Source organism: Aethalodelphis obliquidens, unplaced genomic scaffold, assembly GCF_003676395.1.
Source record: "Aethalodelphis obliquidens isolate GAN/ISIS:26980383/991018 unplaced genomic scaffold, ASM367639v1 scaffold32, whole genome shotgun sequence".
NCBI lineage: Eukaryota > Metazoa > Chordata > Mammalia > Artiodactyla > Delphinidae > Aethalodelphis > Aethalodelphis obliquidens.
The window spans coordinates 9,086,212-9,109,638 of record NW_020837976.1 but is presented as its reverse complement, the minus strand read 5'-3'; positions in this window follow the sequence as shown (position 1 = coordinate 9,109,638).

Here is a 23,427-nt window from a genome sequence, read left to right as displayed (position 1 = left end):
ACACAGAAATTCATCATATTTTAAAATAAAATTTGGTACAAAATTGTCACTTCTGCTAGGATGATGGCACTATACTTTTTTGGGGGTATTTTATAGTATTTAAAGACAGTTTCCTATGTGATTCTACCTCAAAAATGAAAAAAAAAAAACCTTAAAAGTAACTTGTTTTGGGATTGGAGAAGTGCTAAATCATTTGATAGATTAACTGTATGGTTCTATCAAAACAGTATATTATTGACCAAGTATTTTTATTGTATCTTATCCCTTATGAAACAGCTCAATAATAACTATCAAATATAAATAACATTTTCTTTTCCTTTTTCTCTTTCCAAACTGCTCATTTGATTTACATGTGACCCTATGACAGGTAGAGAACATATAGGTATTTGATGACAAAGACAGAATTATAAGTGATAATCCTCAACTTCTAGCCCAGAAATGTTTTAGCAGTTTGCCTTTCAATTTCTTTCTTTCTTTCTTTTTTTTTATATTATAAGAACTTTTATTCTTTTTTATTTTATTTATTTTATTTTTGGCGGTGTTGTGTCTTCATTGCTGCGTGCGGGCTTTCTCTAGTTGCAGTGAGGGGGGGCTATTCTTCCTTGTGGTGCACGGGCTTCTCATTGCGGTGGCTTCTCTTGTTGTGGAGCATGGGCTCTAGGTGCGTGGGCTTCAGTAGTTGTGGAGCATGGGCTCAGTTGCTCTGCGGCATGTGGTATCTTCCTGGACCAGGGCTCGAACCCATGTCCCTTGCATTGGTTGGCATATCCTTAACCTCTGTGCCACCAGGGAAGCCTCTCAATTTCTTTTTGATGTTTCACTAAATTAAAATTTTTGAATGTTATGAGAAAAAGTAAATTCTCGTTCTATTTTGTATCTCACTTTTTATTTCTAAGAAAATAATTGAAATGACTTTATGTCTCAATTTCAATAAACACAGAAGTAGAAGATTTTGAGGAGAATCTAGAATGAGAAAAAAACAACAGGGCTTCCTTGGTGGCGCAGTGGTTGAGAGTCCACCTGCCGATGCAGGGGACACGGGTTCGTGCCCCGGTCCAGGAAGATCCCACATGCCGCGGAGCGGCTGGGCCCGTAAGCCATGGCCGCTGAGCCTGCGCTTCCGGAGCCTGTGCCCCGCAATGGGAGAGACCACAGCAGTGAGAGGTCCGCGTACCGCAAAAACAAAAAACAAAAAAAACCCCCAACAAAGCAATGAGTATTTTCTCAACTTTCTCATGTTTCCACCAACACTGTTACCCAATCCCTGGATGTCATTCACTTCTTCAGGTCCTACAGCAGAATAGTGACCAACTGTGATAAGTTTGAAGGGTTCAGTGATTGCTACATGGAATCATCTCTGTCACTAGCCCATCTAAATTTCCACCACCAGAGTACTTTCTAATTAAGGCACTATTTACATTAAGTAACGATTAAAATATCCATTATCTGCGAAAGATAGTACACACACTAGTTGCCGTTTGAATTTGTACAAGGAGGTTGTCAGATTTGCTTACTGGATACCTGGGTAACAAAAGCTTCCTGAACAAAAGAAACTCAGACCGGCTGTTTAATGGAGATATAAGAAGGTCAATAATGGTCCATACACTCACTTTTTTTCCCCATCATGCTCCTACAGTTCATGCTGGAAACAGTGGCTCCTCAGCAGTTTTCTTCTTCCACATTATCTGGAGGCTTGGATCACTCAGAATTCTTCTCTCTGGCATAGGAGAAATAAAATATAATCGTATTGCCATGCTGTTTTTCAAGCATTAAGGTTGTAGCTTTGACATAGTGAATTGACTTTCCAGCAAAATAGACTTGCATAATTTGGAAATCCAAGCAGCTTTATTTTGAACTATCCAATAATCATTCAAAAATTTACCTTGAACCTGCTTTGTGACACCTATTTAACAGGGGGTCTGCCGATGGGTTATAAATCTGTATTTGGCCTCCTGTAAGCTGTTACCTGGCTAATGAATAGTTCACTAATGAATTCTAATTTCATTTTGATTTCCTCAATTAGGATATCCATTCAGTGCACACAACGCTATATCACTAAGATTGCACCTTCCCTGTGATTTCTTTATTATCACTCTAAGAAACAGCTGACTGATGAACAGCAAAAGAGTGGCAAAGGCTTAAATTGGTCACAAATGATTTTTCCAGATTATCTCATATAGTTCTCATACAATCTTGCTTTAAAAAAGAATTATTGGGCTTCCCTGGTGGTGCAGTGGTTGAGAATCTGCCTGCCAATGCAGGGGACACTGGTTCGAGCCCTGGTCTGGGAAGATCCCACATGTCGCGGAGCAGCTGGGCCCATGAGCCACAGCTACTGAGCCTGTGCTCGGCAACTAGAGAGGCCGCGATAGTGAGAGGCCCGCGCACCGTGATGAACAGTGGCCCCCGCTCGCCATAACTAGAGAAAGCCCTTGCACAGAAACGAAGACCCAACACAGCCAAAAATAAATAAATAAATTTATAAAAAAGAGTTATTATTTTAAAGTGTAGAGGTGTGGCCACCACTTTAGTTCAGGTCCTTCTTTTTTCCTCCTTCATAATCCAGGAAGGAATACCCTTTCATCATTTAAATATTTTTAATTATGCTCATACATGTGGTCAAAAATTAAATATCCCAGAAGAATTAGTACCACTGCTTCCCACTGTTTCACTCCACAGAGGCAACTACTTTTAACCACATATATTTCTTACTTATCTTTTTCATATTTAAAAAATGATTATACTAGTATTTCCTGGTTTGAAACTTTAGATTTGTGTTCTGACTTGGTGCTGTGCTAGGATTTAGTCCTTACTTTTTCTGATTGTTACTTTTTCATAGGATCTGATTCTTGTTTTGTGGATGCAATGTTGAATATCCATGAAGACGATAATTAGGCTCCTTCTTTCCTTCCTTCCTCCCTCCCTTCCTTCCTTCCTTCCTTCCTTCCTTCCATCCTCCCTTCCTTTCTTTCCTTCATTGATATTCTCTGTTCCCTGAATTACCTCTGTTTCCTCTAGGGTCCATTTTCTTTTTATCTTTGTTTCTTCCTCTGGCTTGTAAGAGTTCCTCAAATGTCTAATGATTTTCATTTGGTCTTTCATAATAAGAATGAAGGAATAAGAAGCTGGCTTGAGTTTTTGTTCACATGGATAGAACTTTTGGGTGGCAAGTACTGCTTAACCCATGAAGAACTGGTTATTTCACTGAAGGCTCCTCCAATGCCTGAATCTAGAGTGTTCTTCCACTATACCACACAAAAAGTACAGAGAGTTTGTGCACATTTTTCCTTCGTTAAAAGCCTAGCTATTGGCCTTTCCACATGCCAGAGTACCTTCAATTAGTACCTGATTTTTTACCACACTTCTAATTTTTTTGCCTCTGTTATATCTGACATAAGTGAGTCTGGGGTCATTTTGGGTTTTATTAACCAGCTTCCTTCCTTCCATTACTTTCAGCCTCTCTGCACAGACACCAAATTTTCACCATATGTTATTGAGCACCTATCACGTGCCAGGCATTGTTCTTGGTGCTGGGGTTGTGCCATCAGTAAACAGAACAGACAGAAATTACTCCCTCTTGAGACTTACATCCTTTTTGAGGAGATATGTCGTCTACTTTTCATGAGGCTGAGCATTTTTTAGTCTGATTATTGGCCACTTGGATTTCCTTTTTTGAATTGCTTATTCATAATCCTTGTACATTTTTCCATTGGGGTGTTTTCTCTGGTTATTAGTTTATAGGAGATTATTGCATTTTGCAGATATTGACATTTTGTGTCATATATTTTGTAAATTAAACCAACAATGAGGTATCATGATTATCTCTTCAAATTTAGAAAAACTACAAAGAGTAATACTATCTAGTGCTATTAATTATGCAAGGAAATGAACACCATCTTACATTGCTTATGAAGTCTGAATTGATGCAACATTTTAAAAAGTAACTTGGAAATTTTTATTTAAATTTAAAAGCTGGATACCATTGATTAGCAATCACATTTCAAAATAAAAACACCAGCAGATAAAGATATTGCATACTGAAGACATTTTTACAGTAGGAATACAAGACAATATAAAAAGCTGATGGCCTTTGTTCCTGCTAAAGTTATTTGTGTTGCTGTTATATTACCTGCATTCTATGTCTTCTTCTGTAATTATCAATAAACTATATTGTGTTCAAGAATATATTGGATGTGGAGGCCACCTAAAAAATTCTTCTGGGGCACTCAGTGCAGGACAAAGAACAGGTGAAGAAATGGTACTTAAACATTCATCAGTGTGTAAAGGATTTAAAAAAATGTAGCATATCTTGGCATGAAATATTGTATAAGTTGGCCTAAATATATTGACATAATGTTTGTAATGCAGATGAGTTTGGCCTAAATATATTGACATAATATCTGTAATGCATTATTCAGTGAAAAAAAGCTGCAGACTGCAGAGAATGTCTATTATATAACCCCATTTATAAACAAGTAAAACAGATAAATATGTTTATTTTAGCATAAACAAAATTGTAGAGGGATCCACAGCAGATTGTTACCTAATAGGTATAAAAAAGGAAGAAAAGTATACAGGGGAATATTTAACTTATGCTTTATGAATATTCAGATTCAACTTTTTTTTTTTTAAACAAGCATGTGCTGTTTAAAAAATAACTAAGAAATTTTTTATAAAGGAAAAAACCAAGTATGTTATGGTCCCAGCCTGAGAATTTCTGAATCAGAATCTTTGGAATGAAAGTCTTAGAATTTTAACTTTTAAAACACTCCTTCCATGGTTCTAATGTATACTTTAGTGTTACACTCAGTCACTTAGAGAAAATCAATAATTAGGAAAGTAATAAAAACAATTTTTTAATTACTGTATACAGATTAAGATTTATCCGTGTATATATAAATGACATGAATTAAATTTAATGACTAAACTAAAGAACTCACCATAGTATAATGTAGTCCTGTAGGGGAAAGTTCATGGGACACTGATTCAAAGGACAGGTTTACAAAATGGTTATCAGTGAGTTTTGCTATTTCAAAACAGTCAACAATTTCATTTCCTGAAGATGTTTAGAAGAGTGTGTGCAGGCTATAAGAACCATTTCAAATGATAACTTACAAAAAGTCTTTAATTGTATAACATCATTGGAATGGGTGGACAGTCACTCAGGGTAATTAATTAGAAGGTAAACACTGATTTTTATGTAAAATTTCTGATATAAATACAATATAAAATTTCTGATACAAATACAACTCAGCTGGGTTCTAACATAAGCAAGGCTACAACAGACAAGACAAAGTGTGGTAATTAAAGAGAAGAATCATGGATGTAGGTCTGGAGTCAGAATCCTGGCGTAAGACAGACCCCCAAGAAGAGTGGGCAGGTAAAGTGTCTCCAAAAGCATGGCGCACTTTAGTATTTTCTTGACAGATCTGGCAATACAAGGCAACTCAGTCTCCTGGGAGAGGTAATTTCCAGTAAGTGACAAAACTCAGACTCTGGGAAGTGGCATAATTGGTCTCACTGCTTTCAAGGTCTGACTTGGAGAACAGCCAGGCTTTTTTTTTTTTTTTTTTTTTGCGGTACGCGGACCTCTCACTGTTGTGGCCTCTCCCGTTGCGGAGCACAGGCTCCGGACGCGCAGGCTCAGCGGCCATGGCTCACGGGGCCAGCCGCTCCGCGGCACGTGGGATCTTCCCGGACCGGGACACGAACCCGTGTCCCCTGCATCGGCAGGCGGACTCTCATCCACTGCGCCACCAGGGCAGCCCAGCCAGGCTTTCTCATTCCAAGTCTATTCTGCATGTCTTGTATCTGACCACTATTTTTCGATGCTTTAAAAGCACATGAATACACACACATATGCATGCATATGATGGATGAAGATATAATTGTGTGATGAACATTTGCTGTTTCTGCTGCTCCACATCCTTCACTCTTCTGATAACAGTAAGTTGGGAAATGACCAGTTCCTAGATCCAGAGGTCAAGCCCCTGGATCAGGCTGCACACAAAGCCCATGTCTGTTTTTGGTTCTGTGACCAACAATGTCCCCTTATTGTTTAGTTCAGTTTCAATTTAGTTTTCTGTTATTTGCAAGCAAAAGAGCCCTGGTTAATTATGGCAGCTTAAAAATGGCTGCAAATTCTTTGTTACTCTCCTTATTTAGAGGCTGAATCTGTGACCCACCTCCCTGAATCTTGGGGTGCTCTGTGACAGCCAGGACAAATAGAAAATGGCAAAAGAGACACTACGTCAGCTTCCAGCTCCAGGCCATAAGAAACTGGCAGTTTCTGTATCCTTTCTCTGAAACACAATCTCTGGGAGCTCTGAGACACTGAAAGAAGGCCAGCAGCCCTGGGACTAATATGCTCAAGAGACCAGGGGTAAGCAGTTTGGTGAACAGTCCCAGCTGAGAACAGCCTTCTAGCCAAGGCACAGGGAATGTGACCGAAGCTGTCTTAGACTCTGCAGGCTGGTTCATCCATTTGAGATCTATTTATTCAATTAGAGAAAATAAGTAGCCGAATACCACTGAGTGACCACTGAGTTGACACTACATAGAACCAAAGAATCACTTAGTGATTTAGTGAATTTAGTCAGAGCCCTGACTAAATTCTTGACTCATAAACATGCTAGATTATACCAAAATGGCTAGGTTTTGCAGTAATTTGTTATGTAGCAATACATAACCTAAAAACAGATAACATTTTTTAAACCTATTAAAATTTAAAATAAAGTCACTTAATCATTCACCTATTGCTAGTTTCTTTTTTTTTTTTAAACTAGTATACAGAGCCAGTAGGTATTGAAAAATAAGGAAAGATTTTCTTTTCCAGACAGACAGTGTTAAATATGCTGAGGGACTTTGCATTTGCAAGGTGAATATGGAACCCCTTACTTCCGAAATGTGAGCTCCATCAGACAGTGTTTGTTGAGTATTACAATTCTAATCAAATTAACTTGTTTGGTCCTGGATCTTTAGGGTTAATAACGTAAAGCCTATTGAAAAGGCTAAACATAAGTTTCAGTAAATGTCATAAAATATAATTATCTGTACAAATTTTAAGGTATCATCGTGACATTACAATTACATTCCTAAATTCATACATATAAAGTGTGTATATGAATACCTTAGTGTTTTAAAATTGATTCCCACTATCACCACCACCACCTATACTTTCTTTTGTGGAACTATATATATATCGCATGTAAAATGTTATTTACATTGAAAGGAAGACATAGAATTATAGGTAAGGAAAGACTAATTGCAAAGGAAAAATAAAACATTTACACAAAGTTTGGTGAAAACATGGGAATTCAAATGAATAAGGCTTTTGTGGTCAAAAGTAACATGTACCTATCTCTTCAGGGAAGGAGGGTTGTGCGATGATGGTATAATGGGATTTGTGGCTCGGAAGATATTCAAATTTTGGCTCTGGCACTCACTAGTTTTTGTATTTAGGACTCATATTTGTAGCTTCTACATACCATACATGTAACATTGTTTTGTGTTAATTTATTAACTGATTTTGAATGTAACCCCTCAATGCATGAGGGTATATGCAAGAAGTCTATGAGCTGATAAAATGAGTATCTTGCAAGGATATAAATTTTGTATGTATATGTTCAGAGGAGTCCATTAAAAATATGTGTCTTACCTTTATATCCATGTTATATATTGTTGCCTGCATTCCTCCAGTATTGTGAATGAATGGAAAAAGAGCTGTAGGCCATCTTTCACAAAGCTCCAAATTTACTTAAAAAGTAATGTAAAATAATGTGCATTGAAAATTGCTTTAATACAATTAAAATTTAATGAAGTTAGAGCTGTTTAATTATTTCCTGACATTTTACAAATATTAAACAATGGCTTGTTTCTTTATTTTCAGAAGATAGTTGCAAACATTACTGTTGTATAGGAAGAGTCACTGTCAGGACTTTCTCCTCCCTTTTGTTGTTATGATGCAACATTTTCCATAATATCTTTTTTTTTTTTTTTTTGGTACGTGGGCCTCTCACCGTTGCGGCCTCTCCCGTTGCCAAGCACAGGCTCCGGACGCGCAGGCTCAGCGGCCATGGCTCACGGGCCCAGCCGCTCCGTGGCATGTGGGATCTTCCTGGACCGGGGCACGAACCCATGTCCCCTGCATTAGCAGGCGGACTCTCAACCACTGCGCCACCAGGGAAGCCCCATAATATCTTTTGTAACTGGTGACGAGTGATGCTTGATTTCTTTGCCTTTCCTGCTTTGTAACTCAGAAGCCTAATTTTAAATGATGCAGTTTTTCACTTCAAAAATTTTCAGGTTTCTGTAACGATTTAAACCTATCAATATTTCCTGCTTGGTTCCTAACCTATAGCAGAGTTGTGGAAAACATTATGATTTTCCTCTAGTAGTTCTATTTGATGCTGTAGTTCATAAAGTTGGAACAAAACACATTTGCAATCCTATTTCCATTAACTAGCCCCTGACATGGGAAATTATATCCAGACATTTGTTTTAGCACGGTTACACTAAAAATGATGCCCTGTTTTACCAGTTCTTTCTACCTGAGCCTATTAAATTAGAGTTAATGGACCACCCAGAATCAGAATCACCCTTAGGAGCTTGTCAAAAACAAAGATCTGGGCTTCCCTGGTGGCGCAGTGGTTGAGAGTCCGCCTGCCGATGCAGGGGACATGGGTTCGTGCCCTGGTCCAGGAGGATCCCACGTGCCGCGGAGCGGCTGGGCCCGTGAGCCATGGCCGCTGAGCCTGCGCGTCCGGAGCCTGTGCTCCGCAACGGGAGAGGCCACAGCAGTGAGAGGCACACGTACCACAAAAGAACCCCACAAAGATCCCACTATCTTATACACAAGATTCTAATTTAGTCGGGCTGGGATGGAACCCAAGGATCTGCATTGTTAATACATGTTCCCCAGGAGGTTCTTATAGATACCTACAATAGTCCACACAGTAAATATTAGACGCTTTGGTAATAAAGTTTTCCTATACATATAATATGTGCTCATAGACAAAATGAAATGAAAAATGGAGATAATAGCTTGACTAGTTTGGGGGAAAGATTCGTAGTGTGCAGGAATATCTATTTGGATGATTATATGACTCATTTTATTGTAAAATTGAAAGTCTCCCAACCTCATTTATTTCCCCTTCATGAATATAGCAATGGATAAGGAGCTTACATATAAAATCAGTTAAATAGTTTTGGTGGTTTTAAAATATGTCCACAAATATATTTTTCCTTTCAGAAGGAGCAGCCTCACTCTTCCCCTCTGCTGAATGTGGGCTGCGATTAGTGACCCTTTTCAAAAGATGGGATATCATGAAAGTGACAGAGTGTGACTTCTGAGCCTAGGGTGCAAAAGACACCATGGCTTCTATCTTTAGCTCTCATCATGACTCATTCTCAGGCCACAAGGCTGCCATGTTCTGGCCATGTTCCAGAAGCCATGATAAAAGCCCGGGTGGGGGCACTCTGAGATCTCCTGCTAACAGTCAGCACCAACTTGTCAGTCTTGCGAGTGAGCCTTCTTTACAGCAGATCTGCAAACCTGAGACAAACCTACAGATGACTCCAGCTCTGGCTGACATCTTGGCTGTAACCTCACAAGAGACCCTGAGTCAGAATTTCCCAGATGAGCCACCCTCACATAGCTGACACACAGACACTGTAAGAACTATTAAAGTCCACTGTGGTTTAAGCCACTAAGTTTTGGATATGAAGAAATAAATAACCAGTAAACATACTCAGATAGATATATCACATGCTAGTATCTTTATTGCTCCATTTTATGAAGAAATTCTTGAAAGCATTTACATATCCAGTAATCTAATAATTCATGCTGAAGATTGAGGGTAGTTCATGGGCCTGTGTTCATCTACTTTTGCATTCACCATCACCTTTTTGTTACCCCTACAACTAAACTGCTAAGCTTCTTTCTAAATACTACATTTTTGAGAGGGAAATTTTAACAATAATATAACTCAATGAGCTTAGGTGAGAAATTGGATATTTTTCCTGTGTATCATCTGCTCTTTCTTTTGACAAGTATTTATTGACACCTACTATGTGCCAGTCCCTTTTCTAGGAGGTTGGTATACATCTGTCGACAAAAAAACAAAAATTCCTGCTCCCATGGAACTTACTTTTCAGTATTAGTTATTAATTGTTAAATATATATGTGTTGAGGACAATCTATGTATACACAGAAATATGTATATGGAATAGGCCCTGCCTTTACTTAATCTATTATGCATTTTCCACATGACTGTTTTTTATGAATGCAAAATTCTTCAAAAAAGAACGTTTAAACAAGTTCTGTGTCAATTAAAATGCATATAACAATGACAAAATAAATTAAGATAGTAATTTTGTTTAGCTCCTGTCTCGTGGCTATTCATACAAATGCACCAAGTACATTCGAGGTTTTCAGATTATCCTGTCAACCAGTCACATTTTAATGTCAACTCTCTGTTCATTAGGGACATGCTACCCAGGGGACTCTCTATCTTTTTGTTTCATTTAGTAAAGAGTTATAATGTCATATGGTACACGAGATTTTTTTTCAAATGGCTCCTTGACACTCCAGTACTCTTACAATAAGAAAGAAGGCAAGATAGCTATTTTTTTCTAAGTTGAGGATGATACTGCCTACTATTTTTATGGATTTATTTTAAAATTGTGTATATCTGGATTTATCAGTGATGTATAAAATTACATTTTAAGCATAAAAAGATAAATGCAGGTTTACAAATGTAAACCTTATTTCAAATGAGGTTCACTTCATAATAGAAGTGTAATTAGTTGTAGCTGTTTGTAATAGCAGCCTTTCATAGACTTAAAATGTTTTTCTTTTTTTAAAGCTTTTTATAGACTAATAGCTAATTGAGTTCAGATTCATCAGTTTATAGATAAGTAATTACAGTCCAAGAAATTTTAGTCAGTTAGCTATTGGCTATTGACAGAAAAGCAACAAAAACCCCAGCCTGTGACTCTCAGCCCATGGTCTTTTTTTTTTTTTAATCACACTGAGGCTTCATCTCATTATTATGTATAGAATGAAGCAAAGAAATATTCATTTCATAAGTGTTTAATTTTTCATCTTGAAGAAAGTAACTTCAAGCCTCACTGTCTTACATTCTTAATTATTTGTTAGGCTAATGTGAATTTATTCTTTATTTTTATTTAAAAATGGACTTGAGAAAATGACATTACAGAAAGTTTTTAAAATAGAGAAAAAAATCTATAAAATCACTGTCCTCCAAAACAATCACATTTATTTTTGTATTTTTACATTCTAGTTTTTAAAGTAATCTAGAAATAGCAGACATGCAATTATATGTGTGTGTGTTTGTGTGTGTTTAGTTAATAGTCTATCAGTTGCCTAGCTTTTGGTACTGCAGACACCATTGCAAGAAAGATCTTGTGTACTGGGCTTTATCATCTATAATTGTCCTTATTTCATTAGAATTAATTGTTGAGGAACATTAATAACCTAAAAGATATGGACATATATGCCCTTGTTATATATTTCTATGTTACTTCCCCCAAAAGCATGGTCCCAATTCTCCATGTTATTAGCAACGGAGCCCCACTGAAGGCAAAGAAATCTTTTTCTGTTTCGCCCCTTGTCATTCCTCCATCACCTAGTCCACAGACTGGCACAAAATAAACACATGAACACTAAAATATGTAAGACGTATGTATAGTAAATAAATAACCTAAGATGTATTTATATTATCTGGTTAACATTTTGCTTTTATTTCTTCTCCTGAGACACAAATAGGAGAAAAGTCAATAAAGAAATGGGGTTCATTGAAATTAAAAATCTTGATGCACATTAATGAATATTTCAAATGCCTTTCTCTTTATACTCTCAAAGTAAATGAAATGCATATGTATCATTTGAGAAGGGATGCTGCTTTTATATCACCCTCACAGTATCTATAGCTGAGGTTTTTATTTCTTTTTGACCCCTCTTAACCTGCACAGGCACAATCATGGTCTGTATTTTACCCATACTGTGTCTAGACCAGGATAACAGCCACTTATGCTGATGTCAGTATCTTGTGCCTTCAACTGAGACTTTCTAAAGCAAAAAGAATCAAGAATCCATCTGTATAAATTGGACAGCCAAGCTCCTCTTCTGAGAAGGAAAATGACTACTAGCTAAAGTCTAATTAAAATTCTAAATTATGGGCTTCAAAATTCTTAATCACTAGGATTCTCTCTGCTTACTTGATCTCATTTTCTGTAACATTTAAAGTCAAACACTGCACTCCACAAAAGCAAATATATTCACTCTCACCCACATAAGAATCAGCAGCCTCAACCTCCAGTCCTGGTCTCCTATCATTTCACTGCCTACTGTTGACTCATTGCTTTCCACAAGTCATGACACTCTTCTCTCAGTCAAAACTTTTTTTTTATAACGCATCCTCACAACCACAACTTCTCTGACTCTAGGTAGAATGATCATGAGATTTATTATTCAAATGGGAACACCTTTAAGTGTAATAAAGATGCTCTTAGTAATTATACCAGGAAAAGGCAAAATTTACCACTGTCTCTGGCAAACCAAGATAAATGCTCGCCCTAACTATAGCCCTAATCATTCATAAAACTCTGAGCATCATAGGCACATCTCAGCAAATACAGATAGACACAGATATCCTCTCTCTTCTTTCCCCTCCCCTATTTTCCACTTATTATTCGCCAATGCTTTGATTTTGCTCAAGATCCAAGGAAAGCATTATTTTGATATATAAATGTGTGAGTTTTTCCAACAAAAAACAGTTTAGTCTTTGGTGATCACTGAATGCTATTTACATTGTCTAACTGCATTGTCTGTTCATAACTGATAGGGTTTTAAAGAATGGAGGACTTGTGGTAACTTTGGGTAAAGGCAGGATGCCTTTTTGTCACACTGGGGTTTAGGAGACAATAGGATAAGACTGACCAACAAGAGTAAGGATCAGTCTGACTGGCCAGGGAAAGGCCATAAAATACTGTGGGTCTAGGTAAGAAAGTTGTTAAGATGGAAAGTTCAGCTAAAGGGAAGGTAAGAAAGCCATAGCCTGTTCTAGACAGCTGTTCAACAAGGATTCAGATTACAGGAGACCAGGAGTGAGCACCAGCATTATTAGGTGGTGCATGCTGGTGCCAGGTTAATGCATGTTTTCCGTTTTTCTTGTAGGATGATGTATGAGACATTTTAAACCACAACTATTAATCCTAGGAAAATGTCACCTTGTGGCTTGTTGGTGCATGCACCTTCGTGAGCTAGTTCAGCAAAGTAAGGTTCCTAATTCTTTGACCAGTAAGTTTGCCTGAGATTTTCTGAACTTAGAATTGAATTCACAATATTTGCATTGTGTTTTTGAAATATCTTGTAAACATTTAGCTAATATTTGGGACTTTCAGTTGAATAAATTAGTTGCATCTCTTACATCAAGAAAAAACATTTTCAGTTGTATAAAGGACTGATTTATGATCATTAACCAATAAAAATGGACATTAATTTTTTTGGATTGTTTTCAAAATTCTTAAATTTTTTAACTTTGTCTTATAATGGATGTAAAAAGATGAAAGAAAAGAGTTGAGCTTACCACTTTTGTGTTAGTTAACGTGTCAGTAAAGCAGCATGTTCCTTTCAGTTCTCCTGCCCTCTCCTTTGATCAAACACCAATATCTATCTGTGGCAGAAGAGCCCATCTAAAACCTGAAACCACTCACCATCAACAAAATAGTCTAGGAAATGGGAATAACAAGAGGATTTAAAGTGGTAGTTTAGATGTCTCAACTCATTTTCTATCTTTTGTGTTTAATTTTCACTTGTTATTCTTTTGTTGAAAGTTTTCTCTGTTCCATCAATGGTTCTTATCCAACTAGAAATTCCTAGCCCAAATATTAGATCACTTCTGAATGTCATATCCCTCTTTCTCTTTATCTGTCTCCCACACATATACATATACATACATATACACACATGTACGTATACACAATATACAATATGCACATATAATATATAATTATACTTGATTATTAATTCATATATGTGTATATATGTACATAAATATATACAAACAATATACAATTATGACTATTTCTTCAACATATTAAAAAAAATAAATTTATTTATTATTTATTTTTGGCTGCATTGGGTCTTTGTTGCTGCGCATGGCTTTCCCTAGTTGCGTCAAGTGGGGGCTACTCTTTAGTTGTGCAGCCCGGGCTCTAGGTGCATGGGTTTCAGTACTTGTGGCTCGTGGGCTCTAGAGTGCAGGCTCAGTAATCGTGGCGCATGGGCTTTGTTGCTCGGCAGCATGTGGGGTCTTCCCGGACCAGGGCTCAAACCCGTGTCCCCTGCATTGGCAGGCGGATTCTTAACCACTGCACCACCAGGGAAGCCCAACGACAATCTCTTATACTTGATTATGTATTGTTTCAGAGACTATATATTCTTAGAGGCCAGCAACTGCATTATTTTTTACTCTTTCCTTGGTGTCCCCCAAATGTCTCCAACAATCCTGTTCATATGACAGGTGTTCAAGAAATAGCTGCTTAGCAGAGAAATACTTTGCTTGTAAGAAATTCATCAAACAGACTTTGACTATTATAAGAAAGTAATTGTGGTACAATTTTTTTAAATTAACTTGATTAATAGCTAATAAGAAGGAAATCAGAATCATCTTTCTGTATCTCTATACCTGGAACTGGTGCTATGTACAGTTAAATATCAATCAATGAAGAGTAGAGAATTTATTCTAGAATCAGAGATGATTTAGGGGTTTAAAATGAGGTCAACATCAAAAGGCAGTATCTAGCTTACTCTTGACCCTCTGAGATGGAAAGCTATGCCCTATAAACTCCTTCTTCTTGTCAAAGCAGCAGAGAGATTCAGGGGACTATTCCATTTCCCTGCAGGCCCCAGAGATGTGAATCTGTTTTTGGACCGGTTCCCTGCTCATGCACATTCTGGAATAGAGCTGGCAACCAACACTGGTGAATATTATGGTGTAACTGGTCCCTGGTCCACTTTGCAAGATGTCTGGTGTGAGAAAGATTATTATTTTGAAATTATAATTCATTACTCTTCATCAATACCAAGAAAAGGATAAGGAAAAAATAGTTTTTACACTATGCTAGATTTCATGTATATATAAGGAAGAGTCTTTTGGAGACAGGCCAGTGAGTGAATTTCTTTGGAGATCTTAAAACTTCAAAATTTTCCTCTGGTATGATTTATGTATCTTCTTGCTTAGAGATTGGAGGATAATTTAAAGATGAGCCTTAATTCCTTTCAACTACCCCACTCCATGAATCTCCCAAATATTTCTGTATCTTATGCATTAATGTGGTATGGATCTTTTAATTTTTTACTTTAATTTTATAATTTAATTTGAAAGTGTATAGATTCACTCATTAAAAACACTTTAAGGGGCTTCCCTGGTGGTGCAGTGGTTGAGAGTCTGCCTGCTGATGCAGGGTACACGGGTTCGTGCCCTGGTCCGGGAAGATCCCACATGCCGTGGAGCGGCTGGGCCCGTGAGCCATGGCCTCTGAGCCTGCGCATCCGGAGCCTGTGCTCCACAATGGGAGAAAAAAACACTTTAAGGACAAGTAAAATCTGGGTTATTCTTTCTTTCCCAAATACTCTGTTTTTTAAAAATAACCTACTGTTGAGATAAAAATGAAGTTGACCACATACAGAATTAAGGTGAAATTTTTCATGAAAGGGTATACAAAAGAACTACAAAAGTGACTCAAATTGCTTTATTTTTTAAAAATCATGAATGAATATATCTGTACCTTTAATATAGCTGGAGGCCGATAAACACAGCTGTCCATAATGAGAAAGCAGATTACATCATGTTACTCTAAATAAGCCTTCTAATGAGAAATCAGGATTAAGTTGAATCTGGATGAAAAATTTGTATTTGCCTTGAGAATTTCAAGCTGATCTCCCCTGGGAAGAATGACAGAGCATTAAGAGATTTTAATTTGAAATGAGGTTATGAGATTGTAAATTGCTGACAGATATTTCACAAATGATTTAGTGTTTGTGTTTACATTCTAGCTTAGGAAAGATTTTGACTTTTTCAGCAAACTGAAAAAATGTCTTCAAAACACATTTAGCTAATCAAAATGAAGTGTCCAAAGAATGGGGAAGAATGAGCAATTAAACTGATATATTTGAATTATGCATTAAAATTCAACAGTAAACTTTCATTCTCTGAGCAAGCCTCCGTCTTTATTATTTTAGGGCCGTACAATTAATTTATTAGTATCAATTAAAGATCTAGTGATAATATCCTTTAGCAAATGTTATAATTCACAGTATCAGGCTTATTAAAAATACTTGTACACCTCTCCACATTTCTAGAAGAGTCAGTAATTATACAAAATCTTTTTTGGTGATTTTTATACAAAATCTTTTTTGGTGATTTTTATACAAATTCTTTTTTGGTGATTTATCACATACTCTTTCTGAAAACATTTGCGAAGTGAAGAATATGTTTGTAAGATATTGTGTTTATTGTACACCCACAAGGAGTGAACAGCATAGCTCATGTCCAGCTAGCTCTGTAAAAAGGTAGCCCTCTGGGGAAGATGGATTAGACCAAGACTGATAACACAACTTACTCCTTTTCCTTTTGAAACTTTTATTTTCAATGTGACACCTACTATCATACACAGTCTCTTTCTCTTCTTTGTGACAAACTCACACAGCTTGCAAAAAGTGATTCAGCCTTCATTAGAGAAATGCCACCCAGAGGGTCGCTTTCAAAAGCTTTGTGTTTTTCAGCTGGAGGCAAGACTGAATGCATTGTGGTTTCTATGGCCCTAAATATCTAGTCCAAGATAGACGCCACTGTCATTACAGATATTGCAGTAAAATGTGCTCTTTCTTACTGAGCTGCCTTGTGGACCAGTGTCACTGGGGAAATATCACAGCCTGGCTTACAGGAGGACATCCTATTTTATATACAGGTACATCATAAAGAGCTTTATGCTTGGGAGGCAAGCAAGGAATACAGTGCTTTCCACTCAGCCAAGATTCTCCTTTTTATTTCTTCTATTGAAAAAAGTGGCTCACCATTTACCTTTTTATGTCCATTTCTAATTTGGAATAACCCTTTTTCTCTCAAATTTCTAAATCTGACACCCTTTCAGAGTTTGTGTCCTTTCCCTTTGCTTCTTCACATACATTTTCTTCTTCCCTAAAACCCGTGCAGTTAACTTCTGCCACCTTAAAAGCCTTCCTTACAGCACATTGCTACAGCTGTTGAAGCATATGTAATTGCATCCTACCCTACCTGTCCTGGGGCATGCTAGTTTCATACAATTTTCATATCACCCTTTTTCATTATTCAAGCAGAGTGAAAATTTAAGGACTGTGTGATTAGGCTGAAATTGGAACTCTTCAAGGTTTGGCATTGTGTAAAAGCAGGCTCTTTCCTTCCCTACACTGAACTAAAAAGCTATTGTTAAAAAAATGGTTCAATCAGCTTGGCACACACACTGGTCACACACTCAGGACCATCACAGTTGAGACTTCATGGAGCCATATTAAGATTCATTAATATCTTCATAACTGAGTTGGAGTTTAATGTGAGGGAAATGGTGTTAATGATTAAGGATTTTAGAGATTTATATAGATTCTGTCCTGATATTGGCAATGAGAACCAAGAAAGGCACAATGAAGCAATGTGAACAATACAGGTATTTATGCAAAGTATTCCAGTATGGTGCTTAAAGAATACTGAATACTTGTTTAAAAATGAACTTGCTTTGATATTAATCTCAGAATAAAAATAATTATTTTGTCTTATTTTCTAGTAATATCAAGAAAATTCATATCAGTGAAAACTATATCCCTGTAAAGTCACCAATTAACCTCCAGAGTAGAGTCCATTTCTCCTTTTGTTCGTGTACTCAGTCTCTTTTCTGGAATTTATGCCGTTATTTTTATATTTTATTCTTTTATTATCTTGTTCTCTCTGTCTGGAATGTCCTTGCCCCATCTTCATCTATTATAATCCAATTTATTTTTTATTACATTCCAATGATTTTTAAAAAATTCTTTCCAGGAAAAGTTACTCTTTGTGCCTCTGTTATAACATCACAATTTCCCTGAAATCATTCTTTTTGTGTCTTCTTCTATGCTCGGTTTCTCCCACTGGAAAGGAAGCCTCAAATTGTCAGATATTATTTCATAGCCATCTTTGTTCTTCTGCCACGCCAAGCACGATGGATAGTACATGTGAGTTTTCAATAAACATTTGATAAATTGAATCAAGATTTTATTATAGTATTTTGTCAACAGTTAGGAACATGGCCAATATAAAGTATTTGCTGGAAAAATAAGGAGATGGGGCATTGTTTATTTGAGTAGCTATAATCAGTTTGTGTCCTTTTGTCTGTCTAGCTCAGAATCATGAAAATGATGCAGGAGGTAATCAAATAGTAATTTATTTTTATTTCCCATCATTAAAAAAATCTACGTATGTCTTCAATGAAATCAAAGCAATTCAAAGTAATATCCTTCTTAGAGTGAAACTCATCACATGCAATGTTTTATACCGTCTTGAAAAAAATGCCATTTGGAGCCATTTAGAATCAGGATAAAATTATGTAAAATGTAAGTGATAAAACTTCAAGGATTTTTTCCACCACATGTATAACATTTTCTGTGAAGATGTTATTGACTTTTGCAAAATAAAAACAATGACATTAAATGCAGAACACTCCAAATTCATGGTTCAGAGGACTTGGAGAACTGGGGATGTGGTTCCTCTATCGGAGCCTTGAAGTGAGTGTTGATGTTTCAATTACTGCCAATTCGCAGTCCATGAGAGCAGTGGAGAGCTACCATCTGGTGGCCGACTACACACGGAGAAGAAATGAATGTCTCATGGATATAACTAACTTCCTGACAGATCATTTCTCTGTGAATAAATCCTCAAAGCAATTCAAGTGTGTATTTATTTCAGCTTTTTATTGGAATAGATGAGACAGGTGAACAAATATCCATTAAGGAGTTACTGCCTTTCATGGAACTTATGGTGACAAGAAGGCAATATAAGGTTCTCAATCATTCACAGAATTATGCAGCATGGTTTTAACAGAGCCAATGGCACATTTGGACAGAATAAATGTCTGTTGTTCTCTTAGATTAGTATTCCAAAAATTGAATTTAAAGCCCCAAATCATGTGGATTTATTTTAAAGTTCAGCTATAAAACTTCCCAAAGTTATCACCCAGCCAACCAGGAAGGTTTTGAGCTAGGAATTTTGTGGTTCATACTACTGGAGGATGAATATGGAAATATGGTATTAGACAGCTTGCTGTCAGTTCCTAAAAATCATTACACCCACAGAAATTCTACTTGGCCCACCAAATTTGCTCTCTGCCATCTCATATTTCCTAGTATCACATCTGCTTTGCTGTTTCACATCATGAAGCTAAAGCAAGCACTTGCAAAAAAGTAGAGTCCATCTCCTTTAAAATTTAGATTCCTTCCAAAATTGAGTTATAGGGAAACGAAGTAAGAGAATGACTATATTTAATTAAGTTGCCTCAGACTAAACCCTGAATTTTATTAAGCTCACTGAGTATTTAGGTTATCAGCACTCAGATGAGCATTTCTCTTTCTCTTCCTATGCTACCCTTCAAAATAGCTAGTGACATAAGGACCATTTACTGAGTGCTTATTAAGTGACAGATCTTCTGCCGAGACAGTATGTGCGTTTATCATTTAATGTTAAAAACGTACCTCTAGGATAGTTACCATCTCCATTTTCTGATACGGAAACTTGCCCAATGTCACCAGCTGGGAAGCAATGGAGCCAAGTTTCAAATTCAGTTCTAGCTCTTATGCCTGTGCTCATACACTGTATGACATTTATCTTAAATGTTTATATTTGCAAGCTCTTCTTCTATACTGCATATACACCAGTATATTGCATCATATTTGAGGTCTCCTCCAAACATTTAATTTATTAGGGTAAATAGAATATCATAATGCAATCATTGATATTTCAGATTTTTGGATGCATATGTGAAAACATAGAGAAGAAGGTAGGGTTATTTTAGGAAAAAATGCTCTTAAAAAAAAACTTTACTGAGGTATGACTGACATATCAAAAACTGTATATAATTAATGTATAAACTTGACAAGTTTGGAGATAAGTATATATCTGTGAAGCCATCACCAATTTATGCCATAACGTATCTATCACTTCCAAATGTTTCCTCCCACCCTTTTTATTAGTATTAATTTTGTAATAATAAAACTTAACATCTATTCTCAGCAAATTTTAAGTATATACTGCATTATTATTAACTATAGGCTCTACGTGCTACAGTAGATCTTTAGGACTTATTCATCTTGTAGAACTGAAACGTTGTACTCTTTGATTAATACTTTCTCCTTTTCTGCCTTCTCCCAGTCTCTGGCAACCTGTATATACTCTCCGTTTCTATGAGTTTGGCTTATTTATTTAAACATCTTTATTGCAGTATAATTGTTTACAATGTTATGTTAGTTTCTGCTGTATAAAAAAGTGAATCAGCTATATGTATACATATATCCCCATATCTCCTCCCTCATGCATCTCCCTCCCACCCTCCCTATCCCACCCCTGTAGGTAGACACAAAGCACCAAGCTGATATCCCTGTGCTATGCGGCTGCTTCCCACTAGCTATCTATTTTACATTTGGTAGTGTATATATGTCCATGTCACTCTCTCACTTCGTCCCAACTTACCCTTCCCCCGCCCCATGCCCTCAAGTCCGTCCTCTACATCTGAGTCTTTATGCCTGTCCTGCCCCTAGGTTCTTTAGAACCTTTTTTTTTTTTTTTAGAATCCGTATATAAGTGTTAGCATATGGTATTTGTTTTTTCTCTTTCTAACTTCATTCTGTATGACACTCTCTACGTCCATCCACCTCACTACAAATAACTCAATTTCGTTTCCTTTTTATGGCTGAGTAATATTGCAAGGTATATATGTGCCACATCTTCTTTATCCATTAATCTGTCAATGGACACTTAGGTTGCTTCCATTTCCTGGCTATTGTAAATACTGCTGCAATGAACATTGTAGTACATGATTCTTTCTGAATTATGGATTTCTCAGGGTATATACCCAGTAGTGGGATTGCTGGGTCATATGGTAGTTCTATTTGTAGTTTTTTAAGGAACCTCCATACTGTTCTCCATAGTGGCTGTATCAATTTACATTCCCACCAACAGTGCAAGAGGGTTCCCTTTTCTCCACACCCTCTCCAGCATTTATTGTTTGTAGATTTTCTGATGAAGGCCATTGTGACTGTTGTCAGGTGATCCCTCATTGTAGTTATGATTTGCATTTCTCTAATGATTAGTGATGTTGAGCATCCTTTCATGTGTTTGTTGGCAATATGTATATCTTCTTTGGAGAAATATCTGTTAGGTCTTCTGTGCATTTTTGAATTGGGTTGTTTGCTTTTTTGATATTGGGCTGCATGAGCTGCTTGTAAATTTTGGAGATTAATCCTTTGTCAGTTGCTTCGTTTGCAAACGTTTTCTCCCATTCTAAGGGTTGTCTTTTTGTCTTGTTTATGGTTTCCTTGGCTGTACAAAAGCTTTTATGTTTCATTAGGTCCCATTAGTTTATTTTTGTTTTTAATTCCATTTTTCTAGGAAGTGGGTCAAAAAGGATTTTGCTGTGATTTATGTCATAGAGTGTTCTGCCTATGTTTTCCTCTAAGAGTTTTAGAGTGTCTGCCCTTACATTTAGGTCTTTAATCCATTTTGAGTTTATTTTTGTATATGGTGTTAGAGAGTGTTCTAATTTCATTCTTTTACATGGAACTGTCCAGTTTTCACAGTACCACTTATTGAAGAGGCTGTCTTTTCTCCATTGTATACTCTTGCCTCCTTTATCAAAGATAAGGTGACCATATGTGCGTGGGTTTATCTCTGGGCTTTCTATCCTGTTCCATTGGTCTATATTTCTCTTTTTGCTCCAGTACCATACTGTCTTGATTACTGTAGCTTTGTAGTGTAGTCTGATGTCTGGGAGCCTGATTCCTCCAGCTCCGCTTTTCTTTCTCAAGATTGTTTTGGCTATTCGGGATCTTTTGTGTTTCCATACAAATTGTAAAATTTTTTGTTCTAGCTCTGTGAAAAATGCCATTGGTAGTCTGATAGGGATTGCATTGAATCTGTAGATTGCTTTGGGTAGTATACTCATTTTCACAATGTTGATTCTTTCAATCTAAGAACATGGTATATCTCTCCATCTGTTTGTATCATCTTTCATTTCTTTCATCAGTGTCTTATGATTTTCTGCATACAGGTATTTTGTCTCCTTAGGTGGGTTTATTCCTAGGTATTTTATTCTTTTGGTTGCAATGATAAACGGAAGTGTTTCCTTAATTTCTCTTTCAGATATTTCATCATTAGTGTATAGGAATGCAAGAAATTTCTGTGCATTAATTTTGAATCCTGCTACTTAACCAAATTCATTGATTAGCTCTAGTAGTTTTTTGGTAGCATCTTTAGGAATCTATATGCATAATATCATGTTACCTGAAAATAGGGACATTTTTACTTCTTCTTTTCCAATTTGGATTCCTTTTATTTCTTTTTCTTCTCTGCTTGCTCTGGCTAAAACTTCCAAAACTATGTTGAATAACAGTGGTGAGAGTGGGCAACCTTGTCTTGTTCCTGAACTTAGTGGAAATGTTTTGTATTTTTCACCATTGAGAACATGTTGCCTGTGGGTTTCTCATATGACCTTTATTATGTTGAGGTAAGTTCTCTCTATGCATACGTTCTGGAGGGTTTCTAATCATAAATAGGTGTTGAATTTGGTCAAAAGCTTTTTCTGCATCTATTGAGATGATCATATGGTTTTTATCCTTCATTTGTTAATACGGTGTATCACATTGATTGATTTGCATATATTGAAGAATCCTGCATTCCTGGGATAAAACACACTTGATCATAGTGTATGATCCTTTTAGTGTGCTGTTGGATTCTGTTTGCTAGTATTTTGTTGAGGATTTTTGCACCTATATTCAACAGAGATATTGGCCTGCATTTTTCTTTCTTTGTGACATCTTTGTCTGGTTTTGGTTATCAGGGTGATGGTGGCCTTGTAGAATGAGTTTGGGAGTATTCCTCCCTCTGCTATATTTTGGAAGAGTTTCAGAAGGATAGGTGTTAGCTCTTCTCTAAATGTTTGATAGAATTTGCTTGTGAAGCCATCTGGTCCTGGGCTTTTGTTTGTTGGAAGATTTTTAATCACAGTTTCAATTTCAGTGCTTGTGATTGGTCTGTGTATATTTTCTATTTCTTCCTGTTCAGTCTCGGAATGTTGTGCATTTCTAAGAAGTTGTCCATTCCTTCCAGGTTGTCCGTTTTATTGGCA